Genomic DNA, 19,658 nt, shown 5'->3' with positions numbered 1-19,658 from the left:
ACTGGAGTGGGTTGCCATTTCCTTCTCCAGTGCATGAAAGTGAAAAGTGAAAGTGAAGTTGCTCAGTCATGTCTGACTGTTTGCGACCCCACAGACTACCAGGCTCCTCCATCCATGGGATTTCCCAGGCAAGAGTACTGGAGTGGGGTGCCAGATTTTACTCTGAATGTGACACCAGGTATTTTTATACATTATTTTATATAACTTTTCTTTTTATTCTCTAATAGGTGTTATTTCTTCCATTTTGCAGATAATTAAGTTGAAGGAAATTAAAAACTCCATGTCAGGTCTTGCATGTCTTTCCCTATATTCCATGTTGCATAAAATATTAAATATGACTGTTAAATATTCATAACTACTTGCCTATGTTATGGATAGCAGCATCTGAACAATTAAGGTGAGAAAATTGAAGAAAAGTGAAAGAATAAGGGGAAAGTGTGCTGTGAGATTTCCACATATTTAAAATATCTATTAAAGATGTACATGGATATTTGGTCTGCAGAAGCTATCAAATACCATAATAATTTCAAGAAGAGGAAGCCATCTAAATCAATGAACTGGTGAAGGATCCAATGTTTAGTTCTTAATCTGTTGTCCTTTCACTTAGTACAAGTGAGAAATAAAAGGAATCCTCAGAGGTTATCTATTTCAGCTTTTAGTTTAGACTTATATCTGAGGCATTCAAAAAAAGTTAATCTACCTGTGAATGTCTCTAGTGGTGAAAATATCTGTTAAAAGTGTAAATGTGGCTTCTGATCCCTTTAGGATGTTTGAAGTCACAAGAAACTTACCAATGATCGCTTGTCAGATAAGCTTCTAAAACATGTGCTTAGTTGCTAAGTCGGGTCCGACTGTGTGACCCTGTGGACTGTAGCCCACCAGGCTCCTCTGTCCGTGGGGATTCTCCAGGCAAGAATGCTTGAGTGGGTTGCCATGTCCTCCTCAATGGGATCTTCCCAACCGAGGGATCAAACCCAGGTCTCCTGCATTGCAGGCAGATTCTTTACCAACTGAGCCAGATAGATTTTGAAAAACCCACCAGAGAGACAAGGATGTAAATAAAACCAAATGAAAGTAACTCCATAAAAGAATGAAACTTTTTTTTTTTTTAATCTGAGAACTCCTTTTGGGAGAATGGCATTGAAACATGTATAATATCATATATGAAAAGAATGAAACTTTTCTAGAGAAAAGAATCCTGTGGTTATTTTCATCTGTGGGCACATAGCAGGGGGCTGCAAGATCCCAGCATAAAAGATGCTAAGGAAAAATCCATCCAATATTTAATGTTTATATATGTTTATTTATATATAAACATTAATTGCTTTTAACCTTAAAAATAGACCTTTAATTTTATGATGGTTTTAGAGTTACTGAAAATGCAAAATATCAATACAGAATTCCTATATGTCCCTTAATCTGTCTGTTAGATTGTTAGCTTCTAACTTCTTCTGGGATGTTTATCATGACTAAGGAAAGAACTTTATTCAAACTTTACTAGTTTCCTATTATTCTTTTTCTGTTGCAGAATCTCATCCAGAATAATATAATTTGCTTTCTGCTGCTGCTGCTGCTGCTAAGTCGCTTCAGTCGTGTCCGACTCTGTGCGACCCCATAGACTGCAGCCCACCAGGCTCCACCGTCCCTGGGATTTTGCTTTCATGTCACCTTAAATTCTTCTTGATTGTTACAGTTTCTCAGATTGTCTTTGTTTTGATGACTTTGGCAGTTTTCAGGTGTAGTTGTCGGGTATTTTATAGAATGTCCCTTAATTGGGGTTTGTCTGATATTTTTCTGATAACTTTATCTGGGTCATGGGTTTCTGGGAGATAGACAGTAGAAGTAAGATAGCATTCTTTTTGTATATCAAGAGTAAATGTTATCAACATGTCTTATCACTGATGATGCTGACCTTGATCATATGGTTGAGGCAAGTGTTTGCTAGATTTTTCTAAAAAATAAAGTTACTCCTGTTTTTTCCATTATTTACCCCTTGAAAGTAAATTGTAAGTATAGCCCTTATCAGCCCTTGCATGGGTTTGGGAGTTAAAAAACACCTATTGGAGAGAAAAGCATTTATATAAATTGTTAGGAAGTCTTCTGCATGGGAAAATTTCCTCTTTTCCCCCATCTATTTATGATTTAAAAGTTAACAATATGGATTCATGGATATTTATTTTATACGTTGGTTTATGATCCATCACTGCATTATGTATATGTTGGTGCTCACAGTTCCAGCTCTGCGCATGGATACTCTTCCAGCTAGGCACCTGTAGTCCTTTGATATGCTCCTAACCTTTTGCCCCTTGATCACTTCTTTACTTTCTGACATTACAATGCTTTTAACATCTTACTTTGAATTATTTTTAGATGTGTGGAAAAACTGCACATATAGCTTGGACTTCCCTTATACCCTTCACCCAGCTTCCCCCATTGTTAACATTTTACATTGTATGTTACATTTACCAAAACTAAGACACAGACATTAGTATAATACTATTAGCTGGGAACTAAAAACTCCTTATGCAAGCTTCCTGATGGAAGAGACTGACTGAGGGGGAAACTGGGTCTTATGCTGATGAGTGGGGCTGTGCTCAGTAAATCTTTAATCCAATTTTCTGTGTTGTGTTCCCTCCCTGCTATTTACCTGGGACCAAACTATGGTGGAGATAATGAAGATAATGGTGACCTCCTTCAAAAGATCCCATGCACGCATTGCTACACTCAGTGCCCCTAACCACGCAGCAGGCCACCACTGACCCACGTCTCCACTGGAGACTCCTGGACACTCACAGGCAAGTCTGGGTCAGTCTCTTGTGGAGTCACTGTTCCTTTCTCCTGGGTCCTGGTACATAAGGTTCTATTTGTATCCTCCAAGAGTCTGTTTCCCTGTCCTGTGTAAATTCTGACAGTTCTATGGTGGGGTTAATAGTGACCTCCTCCAAAAGGGCTTACACCATACCCAAATCTGTTGTACCCAGAGCCCCTGTCCCCATGGTAGTCTACTGCTGACCCGTACCTCCACAGGAGATGCACAAAGTTCTGTCTCAGTCTCTGTGGGATCTCTGGGTCCTGGTGTGTACAAGGTTTGTTTGAGCCCTCTGAGCATCTCTAGTGGGAATGGGGTTTGATTCTAAATGTGAATTTGCCCCTCCTACCATCTTGCTGAGGCTTCTTCTTTGCCCTTGGACGTGGGATATCTCCTCACACCTGCTCCAGAGCCTACCATCTTACTGGTGTTTCTCTGACCTTGGACTTGGGGTATCTCCTCTTGGCTGTTTGCTGCTCTAGTGCCATACAGCCACCACTCACCAATTTAATCACATGAACCACAGCCTTGTCTAACTCAATGAAACTATGAGCCATGCCATGTAGGGCCACCCACGATGGACGGGTCATGGTGGAGAGTTCTGATAAAATGTGGTCCACTGGAGAAGGGAATGGCAAACCACTTCAGTATTCTTGCCTTGAGAACCCCATGAACAGTGTGAAAAGGCAAAAAGATAGGACACTGAAAGATGAACTCTCCAGGTCAGTAGGTGCCCAATATGCTACAAGAGATGAGTGCAGAAATAACTACAGAAAGAATGAAGAGACAGAACAAAAGCAAAACAATACCCAGTGTGGATGTGACTGGAGATGGAAGCAAGGTCCAGTGCTGTAAAGAGCAATACTGCATAGGAACCTGGAATGTTAGGTCCATGAATCAAGGCAAATTGGAACTGGTTAAACAGGAGATAGCAAGAGTGAACATCAATATTTTAGGAATCAGCAAACTAAAATGGACTGGAATGGGAGAACTTAATTCAGATGACCGTTATATCTACTACTATGGGCAAGAATTCCTTAGAAGAAATGGAATAGCCATCATTGTCAACAAAAGAGTCCGAAATGCAGTACTTGGATGCAATCTCAAAAATGACACAATTACCTCTGTTCATTTTCAAGGAAAACCATTCAGTATCACAGTAATCCAAGTCTATGCCCCAACCAGTAATGCTGAAGAAGCTGAAGTTGAACAGTTCTATGAAGACGTACAAGACCGTCTAGAACTGACACTCAAAAAAGATGTCCTTTTCGTTATAGGGGACTTGAATGCAAAAGAAGGAAGTCAAGAAACACCTGGAGTAACAGGCAAATTTGGCCTTGTAGTACAGAATAAAGCAGGGCAAAGGCTAATAGAGTTTTGCCAAGAGAATGCACTGGTCACAGCAAACACCCTTTTCCAACAACACAAGAGAAGACTCTACACATAGACATCACCAGATAGTCAACACCGAAATTAGATTGATTATATTCTTTGCAGCCAAAGATGGAGAAGCTCTATAGAGTCAACAAGACCGGGAGCTGACTGTGGCTCAGATCATGAACTCCTTATTGCCAAACTCGGACTTAAAAAGTGAAAGAGGAGAATGAAAAAGCTGTCCTAAAACTCAACATTCAGAAAACTAAGATCATGGCATCTGGTTACATCACTTCATGGCAAATAGATGGGAAGACAGTGGAAACAGTGACAAAATTTATTTTTTTGTGCTCCAAAATCAGTGTAGATGGTGACTGCAGCCATGAAATTAAAAGACACTTGCTCCTTGGAAGAAAAGTGATGACCAACCTAGACAGCATATTGAAAAGCAGAGACATTACTTTGCCAACAAAGGTCTGTCTAGTCAAGGCTATGGTTTTTCCAGGAGTCATGTATGGATGTGAGAGTTGGACTACAAAGAAAGCTGAGCGCCGAAGAATTGATGACTTTGAACTGTGGTGTTGGAGAAGACTCTTGAAAGTTCCCCGGACTGCAAGGAGATCCAACCAGTCCATCCTAAAGAAATCAGTCCTGAATATTCATTCAAGGACTGATGTTGAAGCTGAAACTCCAATACTTTGGCCACCTGATGGTGAGAAATATTGACTCATATAAAAAGACCCTGATGCTGGGAAAGATTGAAAGCAGGAGGAGAAGGTGATGACAGAGGATGAGATGGTTGGATGGCATCATCGACTCAATGGACATGAGTTTGAGTAAACTCCAGGAGTTGGTGATGGAGACGGAGGCCTGGCGTGCTGCAGTCCATGGGTTCACAAAGAGTAGGACACGACTGAGTGACTGAACTGAACTGACTGAAAAACTCCTTTGAGATTTCTCCAGATTTTCTCCTGGTGCTTTTCTTCTTTTCCAGAATCCAAACTAGGATACTCCATGATATTTAGTCCTTGTGTCTCCTTAGTCTGCTCCATTCATTGACACCTTTTATGTCTTTTCTTGTCTTTCATGGTCTTGACACTATTGAAGCCTGCATATTTTTGTAGGGTGTCCCTCAAACGTGGTCTTTTGGTTTTTGCTCATGATTAGACTGAGGTTATAGAAGTGGGGGATGGATACCACATAAGTGAAGTGCCCTACGTATATCACACCAGGTAATACCTCAGATCAGCATTACTTAACATGAGTGCTGTTGCCCTTTGTCACTTGGCAAATGGTGTACCTGCTGGGTATCTCACTGTAAAGTTACAATTTTTCTCTTTCCATGCTTTACTTATTAGAAGCAAGTTACTAAGCCCAGCCCAAACTCTAGAAGAAGGAAACTAAGCTCCAAATCATGAGTGTAGAAGTATCAAATAACAACCAATATAGAAATCAGGAGTTTTGAGGAAGACTTTTATTCTTCCTTTCTCCTGCCTTCTCAAAAATGAGACCCACTGTAACCTCTTGCATAAAGATTCTGATGACTAACTGGGTATGTCGGCAGGAAATTTGTTGTGTGAATACGGTGGTGAAGTTTACCTCTGAACAATGAACTGAAAACGCATGCGGTTGAGTGGTGCCCTTGACATTTATCGGATCAGTGGAATCTTTTACCTGCCTAAAAAAATCATCTTTCTCCTTTATAAACAAGATCTGTTCTGAATCCTCACCCTAGAGATGTTTATCCATAAAGAAAATAACTACATAGAGTGAATTCACATATTTTGTAATCTTTCCCTCAGTTTAATTGAACCAGACAAGTTTACTTTAAAATTGTACTATAATTAACTTTTCACTAAAGTATCTCTCTTCCTCCATTGTCCCTTCTCCTTTGCAATTCCTGTTCAGACCTCTCTTTGCATTGACATTTGCTGACTCTGAATATGAGTGTGTGTAGAAAGGCGCCTTTAGTTTATACAGCAATTATTTTAATAGCTTGTTTTGCCACAAATGGTTTTCTAAGATTTCTGCTAACTCTGGATCTTCTAAGTCTCCAGTATAGTTTCTTCCCATTAATGAATATCATAGTAGAAAACTCTAATAATTATACAAAGCCATGATACTGAACAGTCTTTGAGAAAAAGAACAACAAATCTGTTTTGAATTAATGTTAGATGGTGGCATCAGCATGTAGCACTGTGTTGTATAAAGGCAACAATTAATTTAAAGTCTGATCCCTTGGAGAAGGGAATGGCAACCCACTCCAGTATTCTTGCCTGGAGAAACATAGATCTCACAGTATAACAGAATTTCATTGCTACTAAATTAGAATTAATAGAATACTGATGTTTTTAATGTTTAGTGGTTAGTTGCAAATTATTTTTTATAAGCTCTGATATTTTCTATTTGCCTGGTTTGGAGGGCAATCCAGTAAAATCTTCATATTTATCATCTTCTGCTTTTTTTTTTTTTTTTGTACAGCATGGGCCCTGGGTGAACTAAACTCTGCTTTATCTCTTCAGTCTCTGGATGATATTGGTATCTCTTGCTTTGTGAACACTCTTTTCAGAGGTTTCTTTTTCTTTGTCCTTCTTGAGACTCTAAATGCTTTCTAGTGTGAAATGGCCTGGGTTTGCAAGCAAGATTTAAGGGTGGTATCAGATTGTACCATCACCTGTTAATGCCTGTAATGCTTGACTAAGCTTCCAATTATGTGACTCGATTCAATTTTTGTGATGAGACCCAAAATGACATGGTGTTAGTGAACCTTACCTGCTTCGAGAAAGAAGTTCTAATCTTTGAATATGTAACAAAAGGAATCTTTTGATAACATTTAGGCACTGAAGTCTCTGAATTTTGAAGAAGATAGCGGACTTCTGAAAAGCTCCATCTCCAAACCTCAATTATAAGCACTGAATCGTTAAGAAGTTAACTTTCATGTGTGAAAGTGAGGTTTTTCTTTTTTCTTTTTTAATCTTTCAAGCTTTAGTGAAATTGAGTCTGGGAATTGGATTCTGGTTTATAAAATAAAAGTTCCAATACTCTTTCAATAAATGCAATAAAATGGCATAATGAAATGGTTTAGCAACTTTATGTTTTTCCTTTTTACCTTTATACACTGTGTCTCTTAGCTCAAAACTGGCTGCTCTGTTTCACAGGCAGCACACTTTTGAGGAGCAATATAGAGTAGAGGGTGAACTCTGGAGTCAGGTAACATGGGTTCATGTCTAACTTTAGATCAGCTCTTATGTTCGCTATACATATGTTTCTTTATCTTCAAGGTAGGGATAATGAGGGTTGTTGTGAGGGTTATGAGTTAATACCAGTAAGTCTTAGAACAGGCTCTGGCACAAAATGCTTTTAACATGTGAATACGATCAGTGTTGTTTTCCCATGACTACCATATATAGTGGACTTCTGATGTTTTATCTGCATAACATCCCTTTTTGAGATGGTTGAGTGGCATCACCAACTCGATGGATATGAGTTTGAGCAAGCTCAGGGAGTTGGTGATGGACAGGGAAGCCTGGCGTGCTGCAGCCCACCGGGTCGCAGAGTCAGGCCCAACACAAAGGGTAGGACACGACTGAGCAGCTGAACTGAACCGACTGACCCCTTTCTTTATTGCTAGTGCATATTTAAATTTTCCTTCTGAGAAACAGTTTTCTTCTATTAGTGTCTTGGTTATACTGTCAGTTGGAGTACCATGTCCTCCCCAACCCACAGGGCATGTCATGCTTTTTTCTTTCCTTTTTTCCATTGTTTTGGGTCTTCATTCCTTTGAAAGGGCTTTCTCTAGTTGAGAAAGGCTGCTCTTCATCACAGTGCATGGGCTTCTCACTGTGGTGTCTTCTCTTGTTGCTGAGCACAGACTCTAGGTGAGCAGGCTTCAGTCGTTCTGAACACTGGCTCAGTAGTTACAGCTCACGGGCTCTAGAGTATGGGCTCAGTAGTTGTCATGCATGGGGTTAGTTCCACCACAGCATGTGGAATCTTCCCAGACCAGGGATGGAATCCATGACCCCTGCTTTGGCAGGAAAATCTTTATCCATTGCACTACCAGGGAAGTCCCAGAACTTCCCATACTTTAAATATTAAAGTCACTCTTAATAGTCATATTTGAAATAAAGCAACACATCAGGCCCCATATGTTAAGAATATAATTAACTGCCATCACTTACTTGATTTAATCCTTAAATTCTCTGTTATGGTATCTATGGTGACATTCAAACAATCTACAGTGTAGGACATGAACTTCATGCAAGTTGGCAACAGTTCTGATATTAACAATTGTGGTTTCTTATGTCATCGTTTACCCTTACCATTTGCAACTTGTGACATTAGATTTTTAAAAGGGCTCTATGTGAACTGCAATATTGAGTTTTGCTAGTCATTTTGACAATGATAAGAAAATTATATGTTCATGTATTCTGTGCAGAAATGTAAACCGGGGAAAATTGACAATATTTGTTGGATTTTAACTGAGTGGAACTCTCTTATAATATCAGGTGTATAGTAAGGAAATAAAACAATAACAATGTGTATTCAATTTAAATGCTTACATGTTTTTAAGTCACTAAGAAAAGTAAACAACTTGGTATATTTGGGGGAGGGGGGAAATCTAAGGTTTGCTGGCTCTCTCCTAGGAATTTGAATCTTTGGCAGGTTGAAAACAGAAATAGCCAGAGTTGATGCATGTCAAGGGTAGTAACCTGAAGGGGCTTTCTCATTGTCTCTGTTATCTGTGTCCCCACAGTTTCCTTGTCTCTATCCTGTTAATTCTTCAGACCACTCCACCTCTCCCTGCACATACATTTATCCTGTAGAGATGTTTAGAAACATCTGCTGTCGCTTGTACATGCTTCTTGGAAGTTTCAAATCCCACCTATCTAAATGGACCTTCCAATACAGTATCTCCTTGAAGTACATATTTACTTTTATGTTGGCCTTTTCAAGACATTTTAATACCCCAAGGATGTATTAGAACTTTTTATATGAGGCACAATAGGGAATGTGCCTGAATTTCTTGTAGGATATGAACCTAAATCCTAACATATTTTCATTTATGCTAGTCTCATTTTCCCCTCCCCTTTTATATAAATTATTTTACCTCTCCATCTTCCTAACTTAATATTTTTTCCTTGAGTTCAATGAGCAGGGAGTAGAGATACTATTTATCCAACAACTATAAGCAGAATAGAATGAAGGTAGTTGTAAGTAAGATCTTGACCATATTTTTTGCCTATGACAATATCACTGAAAAGAGGAATCAGTCTCTGATACTCTGAAGTATATGTGAATGTGTGTGTGATGACTAAGTTAATATTTAGGATATTATGCACTCAGCTAGTCTTTTTCAAGTGCTTCATGTATGATAATCACTGTGTTAGAATTGGTTCAGTGATATAAATGACATAATCCTTGCTATTAAAGGACTTTTTTATTTGTTTCATTTGAAGCAAAATTATTTCTGGATTCTCCCAGTTATACCCCTAATACATTTATAATTACTGTTTTATAAATTCTTAAGAGCCACTTTAAGATTTAATCCCATAGTTGTTGAAATCATGTTCTGAGCTATTGCAACCCTCTTAAGTATATTGAGGCTTGTATGATGATCCAGAATATAATTTATTTGGGTAAATGTTTATGTGTACTGAATGTGTATTCTGCTGTAGTTGGGAAGACTGTTCTATGAACATATCAAGTTGGTTGACAGTGTTGTCTTAAGACAACATTTTTATTTTGTCCACTTGTTCATCAGTTGCTGAGAGGAGTGTTGAAATATCTGGATATAATTGCAAATTCTTTACTCCTCCTTTTATTTCAATCATGTTTGTTCTTGTATTTTGGAACACACATATTCAGGACTTTTATGACTTTTTAAGGGATTTATTCATTTACTATCAAATATTATTAAATGTTATTTGTCTTTTAATTATTATAATAATGTATAGTTGATTTATATTAGTTTCAGGTATACAATTTAATAATTCAATATTTTTATAGATTATACTCCACTTAGTTACTACAACATAATGGCTATTTTCCTTGTGTTGTACAATATATCCTTGTTGCTTATTTATTTTATACATAGTAGTTTTTAATCTCTTATCCCTATAATCCTATCTTGCCCCTTCCTTTTTCTCTCTCCCAACTGGTAACCACTAGTTTGTTCTCTATAAGTTTGTTTCTATTTGATGATACACATCTGTTTGTTTTATTTTTTAGATTCCACATATGTGATAATACAGAGTATTTCCAGTAATCTTGCCTAGAGAATTCCAGGGACAGAGGAGCCTGGTGGGCTGCCATCTATGGGGTCGCACAGAGTTGGACACGACTGAAGCGACTTAGCAGCAGCAGCAACACAGAATATTTCTCTTTGTCTGACATATTTCACTAATTAAGCATGATACTCTCTAGGTACATCCACATTGTTGCAAATGGCAGAATTTCATTATTTTTCATGTAATTTTTAAAAGTAATATTCTTTAAAGTAATTATCTTTTTTAAAGTAATATTCTATTGTGCATATATGCCATATTTTCTTTATCTGTTCATCTATTGATAGACACTTAGGTTACATGCATATCTTGACTATTGTAAATAATGCTGCTATGACCATTGAGGTGTATATATCTTTCAGAATTATTTTTTGTTTTCTTTGGATATACAACCAAAAGTGGAATTTCTGGATTATAAGATAGTTCAAATTTTAGTTATTTAGGGAACTATTGATAATTATGCACTTAGTACCATTTTATTGTTTTCTGGCTATTTTTGTAATAATTCTCTATTCTATTTTTCTTTTTGTTTATTGCACTGTGGTTTGATTGTTTGCTTGTATTTTTCCTCTGTAGCTTTTGTGTATCTACAATAGGTTTTTGATAGGTAGTTACCACAGAGTTCATATCTGTTGACCTATGACTATATATATTGGGCAGGCCAAAAGGTTTGTTCAGGTTTTTCATAAGATGTTGTAGAAAAACCCAAGTGAATCTTTTGGCCAAAGTCATTTAAGTTCAAACACATTCTAAAAGATCTGCATCTATTTATTCCCCTGCCCACAATTTACGCATCTTATGTCCTATTTCACATCTTCATGCTTATCTCTGCACTTTTTATGATAGTTATAGTTAACTTTACAATGTTTTTGTCTTTTAATTATTGCACTAGCTTATTTAAGTGGCTGATACAGAGCCTTTCCTATATATTTGCTTTTACTAGTAGGATTTTTCCTTTCCTATAGATTATCCCTTCTTATTGTAGACTTTTCCTTTGCACTCAGAGAAGACCTAACATTTCTTTTAGGGTCAGTTGGGCTTCCCTCGTGGCTCAGATGGTAAAGCGGCTGTCTGCAATGCAGGAGAGCCGGGTTTGATCCCTGTGTTGGGAAGATCCCCTGGAGAAGGAAATGGCAGCCCACTCCAGTACTCTTGCCTGGAAAATCCCATGGATGGAGAAGCCTGATAGGCTACAGTCCATGGCCTCGCAAAGAGTTAGACACGATTCACTTTCACTTTTAATGTTGATGAGCTCTTTCAGCTTTTGCTTGTTCAAGGAGTTCTTTATCATTTGATAATCTTGCTGCGCAGAGTATCCTAGGTTGCTGGTTGTTCCTGTCACTCCTTCTAACCTGCAAAGTTTCTGTGGAAAAAAATAGCTGATAGTCTTATGGAATCTTCATGCATATGACTCTTTGTTTTACTTTTGTTGGTTTTAAAATTTTTCTTCTATATTTAACTTTTTTGATTTTAATTATGATATACCTTGGTCAAGGTTCATTTTTTTGGGGACCATCTGTGCTTCCTGTATTGGGATAGTTGTTTCCTTCTTCAGATTGACAAGTTTTAACCATCATTTAATCAAACATATTTTTGGACTCCTTATCTGTCTCTCTCCTTCTGTTCAGTTCAGTTGCTCAGTCATGTTCGACTCTTTGCGGCCCCATGAATTGCAGCACGCCAGGCCTCTCTATCCATCACCAATTCCCGGAGTTTACTCATACTCAAGTCCATCAAGTTGGTGATGCCATCCAGCCATCTCATCCTCTGTCGTCCCCTTTTCCTCCTGCCCCCGATCCCTCCCAGCATCAGAGTCTTTTCCAATGAGTCAACTCTTCGCATGAGGTGGCCAAAGTATTGGAGTTTCAGCTTAAGCATCAGTCCTTTCAATGAACACCCAGGACTGATCTCCTTTAGAATGGACTGGTTGGATCTCCTTGCAGTCCAAGGGACTCTCAAGAGTCTTCTCCAACACTACAGTTCAAAAGCATCATTCTTCAGCGCTCAGCTGTCTTCACAGTCCAGCGCTCACATTCATACATGACCACTGGAAAAACCATAGCCTTGACTAGACGGACCTTTGTTTGCAAAGTAATGTCTCTGCTTTTTAATATGCTATCTAGGTTAATGAACATTGCTGTGCTTGATGTTTTCCCAAAGAGCCCTTAAACTGTTCTTTTTAAATTTATCTTTCTTTTTATTGTTCAAAATAGGTGATTTCCATGATTCTATCTCCCAGATTACTTATACTTCTGCATCAGCTAGTCTGCTATTAATTTTTCTAGCGTGTTTTCATTTCAATTATTATATTTTTCAGTTCTGGCTGGTTATTTTTTATATTTTCTGGATCCTTGCTAAAATTTTTGCTGTGTTCATCTCGTCTTAACCACAATTCAGTTATTCTTTAAAAAAATGTTCATTTACTTATTTTTAATTGGAGGATGATTGCTTTGCAATGTTATATTGGTTTCTATCATGCAACAATGTGACTCAGCCATACATGTATATGCATGTATATATGTATACATTTACATATATATGTATATATATGCCCTCCCTCTTGAGCCTTCCTTCCACCCCACCCCACTATCCTACCCCTCTAAGTCATCACAGAGCACCAGGCTAAGCTCTCTGTGTTATAACAGAAGCTTCCTACTAGCTATCTATTTTACATAGTAATGTACATTATGGAGAAGTCAATAGCACCCCACTCCAGTACTCTTGCCTGGAAAATCCCATGGATGGAGGAGCCTGGTAGGCTGCAGTCCATGGGGTCGCTAAGAGTCAGACACGACTGAGCGACTTCACTATCACTTTTCACTTTCATGCATTGGAGAAGGAAATGGCAACCCACTCCAGTGTTCTTGCCTGGAGAATCCCAGGGACGGGGGAGCCTGGTGGGCTGCCGTCTATGGGGTCACACAGAGTCGGACACGACTGAAGTAACTTAGCAGCAATGTACATTATTTAAATGCTACTCTCTCAATTCATCCCACCCTCTCCTTCCCCCACTATGTCCACAAGTCTGTTTTCTACATCTGTATCTCTATTGCTGTCTTACAAATAGGTTCATCAGAATCATTTTTCTAAATTCCATATATATGCATTGATACATGATATTTGTTTTTCCTCTTTTAGACTTCATTCTGTATGACAGACTAATGGTTTGATTTCTTTTTCTGATAAATTGTTTCTGTTTCATTATTTGCTTTTTCAGGGATATTCTCTTGCTCTTTCAATTGTGACAAATTTCCTTGTCTTCTCATTTTGCTCAATTTTCTCTGTATGGAATTAGGTGGAACAGTTACTTACTGTGGTATTATAGGGGTGTCTTTATATATGTGGGGATGTGGGAACATTCCCTGTTAAACGGTCTGTGTGCGTCCAGTGCCTTTGGTGAGAAAGCTGGACTTGACATGAACACAAATCATGTCTTTCCTTAGGATGGGCCTGCAGCCATCACTTTGGTGGGAGGAGGGGCTAGGTGTAGGTAGGCAGAGACTGAGCTGGGTGAGATTCAGGGATTTTCCTCACCTCAGTGTTGATCACTGCCCTGTTTTGTGTGGTGTCTGTTCCACATTGCTGGCAGAACCTCTGAGGTATCTGTCCAAGCTGGCTCCATCTCTTTAAGTGTGTGCTATCCCTGCTCACACCACCAGCACCCTTTCCCTAGAGGGGAGCAGCGCTGGAACAGGAAGGGCCCTGTGGGCACTCAGCACGGGTTGGGCTGCAAGCTATGGTAATCCAGTAATCTGGATAATCTGGTAATCTGGGTCAGTGACCCTCACTGTGATGCATTGCATATATAAATATCAGAAAAAAAAAAAAAAAAGAAAAAGCTACCTCCGCCCTGCTCAGATGCTGCTTTGGGTCTCAGTCACTTCTGTGTCACAGCCAGGCCCTTGCACCTTGCAGTGTGGCACTGCAGGGGGGCTGGAGCATTCACTAGCTCGAGCTGGGCATGCGCCTGGGTGATTGCAGCAAACTGGTCAGCATCTGATTCAGTTTCAAGACATCTTCTTTATCCTGCTTTGGGATTAAGCAAACATGCATATTAAGAAGAGCCAGACTTTCCACAGCCTTCCTATTATTCCCACTGGTCCTCCATCCAGGCAAGGAGGTTTGTCTCCCCTGTGTCAAACCCCAGGGCTGCGGTGTCCAATATTTGGGTCAAACCACTCACTCCCCAGGAAAGATCTCTACCCACTCTACATGTGTAATGTTCCCTTTCTCTGAGGCCCCTTCCAGAGTCACAGGTCCCAACCCAACAATTGCTTCTCTTATCTTTCTACCTGATTCTATGTGGATCTTACTTACAGCCTTGTTTGTAAGGGAGTCTTTCTGCCAATTTCCAGTTAGTTTTCAGTGAAAGCTGTTCCGCACATAGATGCATTTTTGATGTGTTTCTGGGATAAAATGAGTTCTGTTTCCTCCTATTCTGCTGTCTTGATCTCCACCAAAGGGCTTTTAATGATTTAGGGGAGAGATGTAATCTGATATGCTGCCAGATATGGTAACCCTCAAGTTAAAAAAAAAATAACTAAAACTTTCGATGTTGGGTTCACAGTTTCTGTCAGATCTCACTACTTTTCATTCTAGAAATCAATACTCCCTTGTTTTTATTTAAAATCGCCATATTTTATTTAATTTTTGTAGAAGTATTCAACTTGGTCCATCATTTATGTCATCTGTGCATTTCTAATAGTTCTTTTCTTTGTGATATTGATTCACACAGGATTTGATTTATCAAATCAATTGTTTATACTCAGAATATTAGAATGTAGCTATTAAAACATAGGAAGTCCTGCTCTTGGAACAGCTCCTCTAATATATTAGGGGAGGAGGACTCAGTAATCTCTGATGGTTCTGCCCAGATCATGTCCTCATCTCTTTGTCTCCCTGTGCCTTCTGCAATGCTTTGGTGAGTGGGGATCTATCAGCAAGTATAGAGGGTAGTATTTGCTTGAGTTCTAAGAAAATGGTAGTGTGAAATTAAAAGGCATTGTAGAACCTGGAAGGCCCTTCTCAGGGGACGGATGAAGCAACTAACAAATGACATATAAAATAACAATCACGGAAGATGGCTTAGGCATAGTTTACCATTATGGAGAAATAATGGATGGCATCATATTAAGCCTTACTATTTTACTGGTTATTTTCTGCACTTTTATTTTCTTATGTATAATTACTAGTTAAAAAGCTGAAAATTTTTGATATGTAGTAGTGAAATCTAGAACTAGATGATATTTCATTTTGAAGTCATGGTTTAAAACATGACAAATATGAGTCCGGTCTCCTCTCAAGGAGAAGTGGTTTACTCCACATTTTCACACCTAAATACAGCAGAATGAAGCAGGAGCCTGTAATTCCAAGGTAACTTCAGCACTGCCTGACTGGCCCAAGCAGCACACTTTCCAGTTTCCTAATCTCCACCTTCTTTTCTTCATTCCTTTGAAATAATGCTTGTCTCAGGGAGTACGGGCCCCAGAAATAGTTGTGCAACTTCAACTATTCACTTATTGTCACCTAGAAACTGTAAGCCAATTCTGCTCTTTGCCCAGAATACCAAGAAGTCTCTTTTATTTCCATCTTTAAAGAAGATGAATGTGTTGGCAGACTAATCATTACTGCCATTAGGAAATAGGTATTCAAGCTAAAAATAATGGGGAAGGTGAAATCTGCACATATTTCAAATGAGTCTGGACAAAGCCCTGAAGCCAGTGTTGAAGGGAACAATACAGTATTGTCACTAGGGCCATATCAGGTGACCTCTCTGTAATGGGCCCTTTTTATACCTGTGCTCACTTCTAAGATCCTATTATGATGGAAATAGGCTTGGCAAATGATTTCCGTGTGCACCCACACTTTAAAAGTCATCTCGTAACTACTTCTAATCTGGGCATTTAAAAGTATAACCTTCAGAAAAGTTTTGTCATCTATCTCCATTATAAAACTTGCAATTATGATAAAGAAAGAGTATTTCTTGCATATTTCCCCTTATTGCATGATATCACAAAGTCATGCCAATATTATGAGCTTAAGCTGTAGTCTGCATGTTTCTCTAATGAAGAATGCACTCTTGGTTTTGTTTTGTTTTTTCATGATAAAAAAGAAAAAAAAAAAGAATCTTACCAAGGAAGTTATCTATGGTTTGAGGTCAAATGTGCAAATACATTTTTGAGAAACATTTGCTGTTCTTTAATTGCTAAATCAAGTCCAACTCTTTGTGACCCTGTGGACTGTAGCTGCCCTCAGGCTCCCCTGTCCATGGGCTCTCCCAGCCAAGAATACTGGACTGGGCTGCTATTTCTTTGTCCAGGGGATCTTCTGGATCCAGGGATCAAACTTGCATCTCCTGCATTGGCAGGCAGTTTCTTTTCCACTGTACCACCTAGGAAGCCTGAGAAACATTGAAATAGTTAAATAGGAGGGCAATACATTTTCTTTTTATTATATATGTAAGAAATACCAATAGCAACCAAATATCAATATATATCAAATATATATATTCTGGATTTTCATGAGCCAGATAACCATGATGGTGTGATCACTCACCTAGAGCCAGATATTCTGGAATGTTAAGTCAAGTGGGCCTTAGGAAGTATCACTATGAACAAAGCTAGGGGAGGTGATGGAATTCCAGTTGAGCTATTTCAAATCCTAAAAGATGATGCTGTGAAAGTGCTGCACTCAATATGTCAGCAAATTTGCAAAACTCAGCAGTGGCCACAGGACTGGAAAAGGTCAGTTTTCATTCCAATACCAAAGAAGGGCAATGCTAAAGAATGCTCAAACTAATGCACAATTGCACTCATCTCACATGCTAGTAAATTAATGCTCAAAATTCTCCAAGGCAGGCTTCAGAAATATGTGAACCATGAACTTCCAGATAGTCAATCTGGATTTAGAAAAGGCAGAGATCAAATTGCCAACATCCATTGGACCATCAAAAAGCACAAGATTTCCAGAAAACGTCTACCACTGGTTTACTGACTATGTCAAAGCCTTTGATCACAACAAACTGGAAAATTCTGAAAGAGATGGGAATACCAGATCACTTGAGCTGCCTCCTGAGAAATCTGTATGCAGGTCAGGAAGAAACAGTTAGAACTGGACATGGAACAACAGACTGGTTCCAAATTGGGAAAGGCGTACGTCAAGGCTGTATATTGTCTCCCTGCTTATTTAGCTTATATGCAGAGTACATCATATGAAATACTGGGCTGGGTGAAGCACAAGCTAGAATCAAGATTGCTGGGAGAATTATCAATAACCTCAGATATGCAGATGACACCACCCTATGGCAAAAAGCCAAGAGGAACTAAAGAGCCTCTTGATGGAAGTGAAAGAGGAGAGTGAAAAAGTTGGCTTAAAACTCAACATTCAGAAAACAAAGATCATGGCATCTGGTCCCTCACTTCATGGCAAATAGATGGGGAAACAGTGGAAACAGTGTCAGACTTTATTTTTGGGGGCTCCAAAATCACTGCCGATGGTGATTGCAGCCATGAAATTAAAAGATGCTTACTCCTTGGAAGGAAAGTTATGACCAACTTAAATAGCATATTCGAAAGCAGAGACATTACTTTGCCAACAAAGGTCCATCTAGTCAAGGCTATGGTTTTTCCAGTGGTCATGTATGGATGTGAGCACTGAACTGTGAAGAGAGCTGAGTGCCGAAGAATTGATGCTTTTGAACTGTGGTATTGGAGAAGACTCTTGAGAGTCATTTGGACTGCAAGGAGATCCAACCAGTCCATCCTAAAGGAAATCAGTCCTGAATATTCATTGGAAGGACTGATGTTGAAGCTGCTGATCCAATACTTTGGCCACGTGATGCGAAGAGCCAACCCATTAGGAAAGACCCTGTTGCTGGGAAAGACTGACGGTGGGAGGAAAAGGGGATGAAAGAGGATGAGATGGTTGCATAGCATCACTGACTCAATGGGACATGAGTTTGAGTAAGCTCTGGGAGTTAGCGATGGACATGGAATCCTGGCTTGCTGCAGTTCATGGGGTTGCAAAGAGTTGGACAGAATTGAGTGACTGAGCTGAACTAATCAAATATAAGGCTTAGACATACCCTCAAATGAAATTCTAAAATCCACTTATACCTGTATATTTTATGGGAAAGCTGGAAAAGAGCAGAGCTATACAGCAGAGGTACCTAATAACACTTTCAGTGAGACGTTGGTGACTATTTGGAGTCCCATCAAGAACATCCTTATAACACCCTGGTATATTTAAAATGGATTACCAACAAGGACCTATTGCATAGCACATGGAACTCTGCTCAATGCTATTTGGCAGTTTGGCTGGGAGTGGGGTTCGGGGGAGACTGGATACCTGTATATATATGGCTGAGTCCCTTCACTGTTCACCTGAAAGAAAACAATCACAACATATTGTTAAATGGCTATACCTCAATACAAAATGTTTTTGATGTTAAAGGGGGAGGTCCTTGAGCTAATCAAAATGCAAAATACCCATGTGTCCTCTTTTTCCTCCCTCCTTCATTTTGATATTTGTAATAAAGTATGTTCATCTCAACACACACTCACAAAGAACATCCTCCTAGTTTTGTCTTGATGACATCTCCTTGTACTTTCCTCTGTATTGTTCAACGTAAGTTATTTCTGTAACATCAGATATGTTACAAAATTACCAGCCAAGCCCATGGAATGGTCAGTTTTGGTGTTTTTTTTTTTTATTTGAGGTAATTTCTGTAATATTGAGTTTACCATTTTTAAATGCACTTTCAGTTATTTCTCCAGTAGTTGTGTTTTAGATGTGAGAGTTGGATTATAAAGAAAGCTGAGTGCCGAAGAATTCATGCTTTTGAACTGTGGTGTTGGAGAAGACTCTTGAGAGTCCCTTGGACTGCAAGGAGATCCAACCAGTCCATCCTAAAGGAAATCAGTCCTGAATATTCATTGAAAGGAATGATGCTGAAGCCAAAACTCCAATCCTTTGGCTACCTGATGCAAAGAACTGACTCATTGGAAAAGACCCTGATGCTGTGAAAGATTGAAGGCAGGAGGAGAAGGGGACAACAGAGGATGGGATGGTTGGATGGCATCACCAATTTCACATAAGTTTGAGCACACTCTGGGCTGGGAGTTGGGGATGGATAGGGAATCTTGGCATGCTGTGGCCCATGGGATCACAAAGAGTTGGACACGACTGAA

This window comes from Bubalus kerabau, chromosome 22 (genome assembly GCF_029407905.1).
Source record: "Bubalus kerabau isolate K-KA32 ecotype Philippines breed swamp buffalo chromosome 22, PCC_UOA_SB_1v2, whole genome shotgun sequence".
In the NCBI taxonomy this organism is placed as follows: domain Eukaryota; kingdom Metazoa; phylum Chordata; class Mammalia; order Artiodactyla; family Bovidae; genus Bubalus; species Bubalus kerabau.
Note: the sequence above shows the minus strand (reverse complement) of the source record.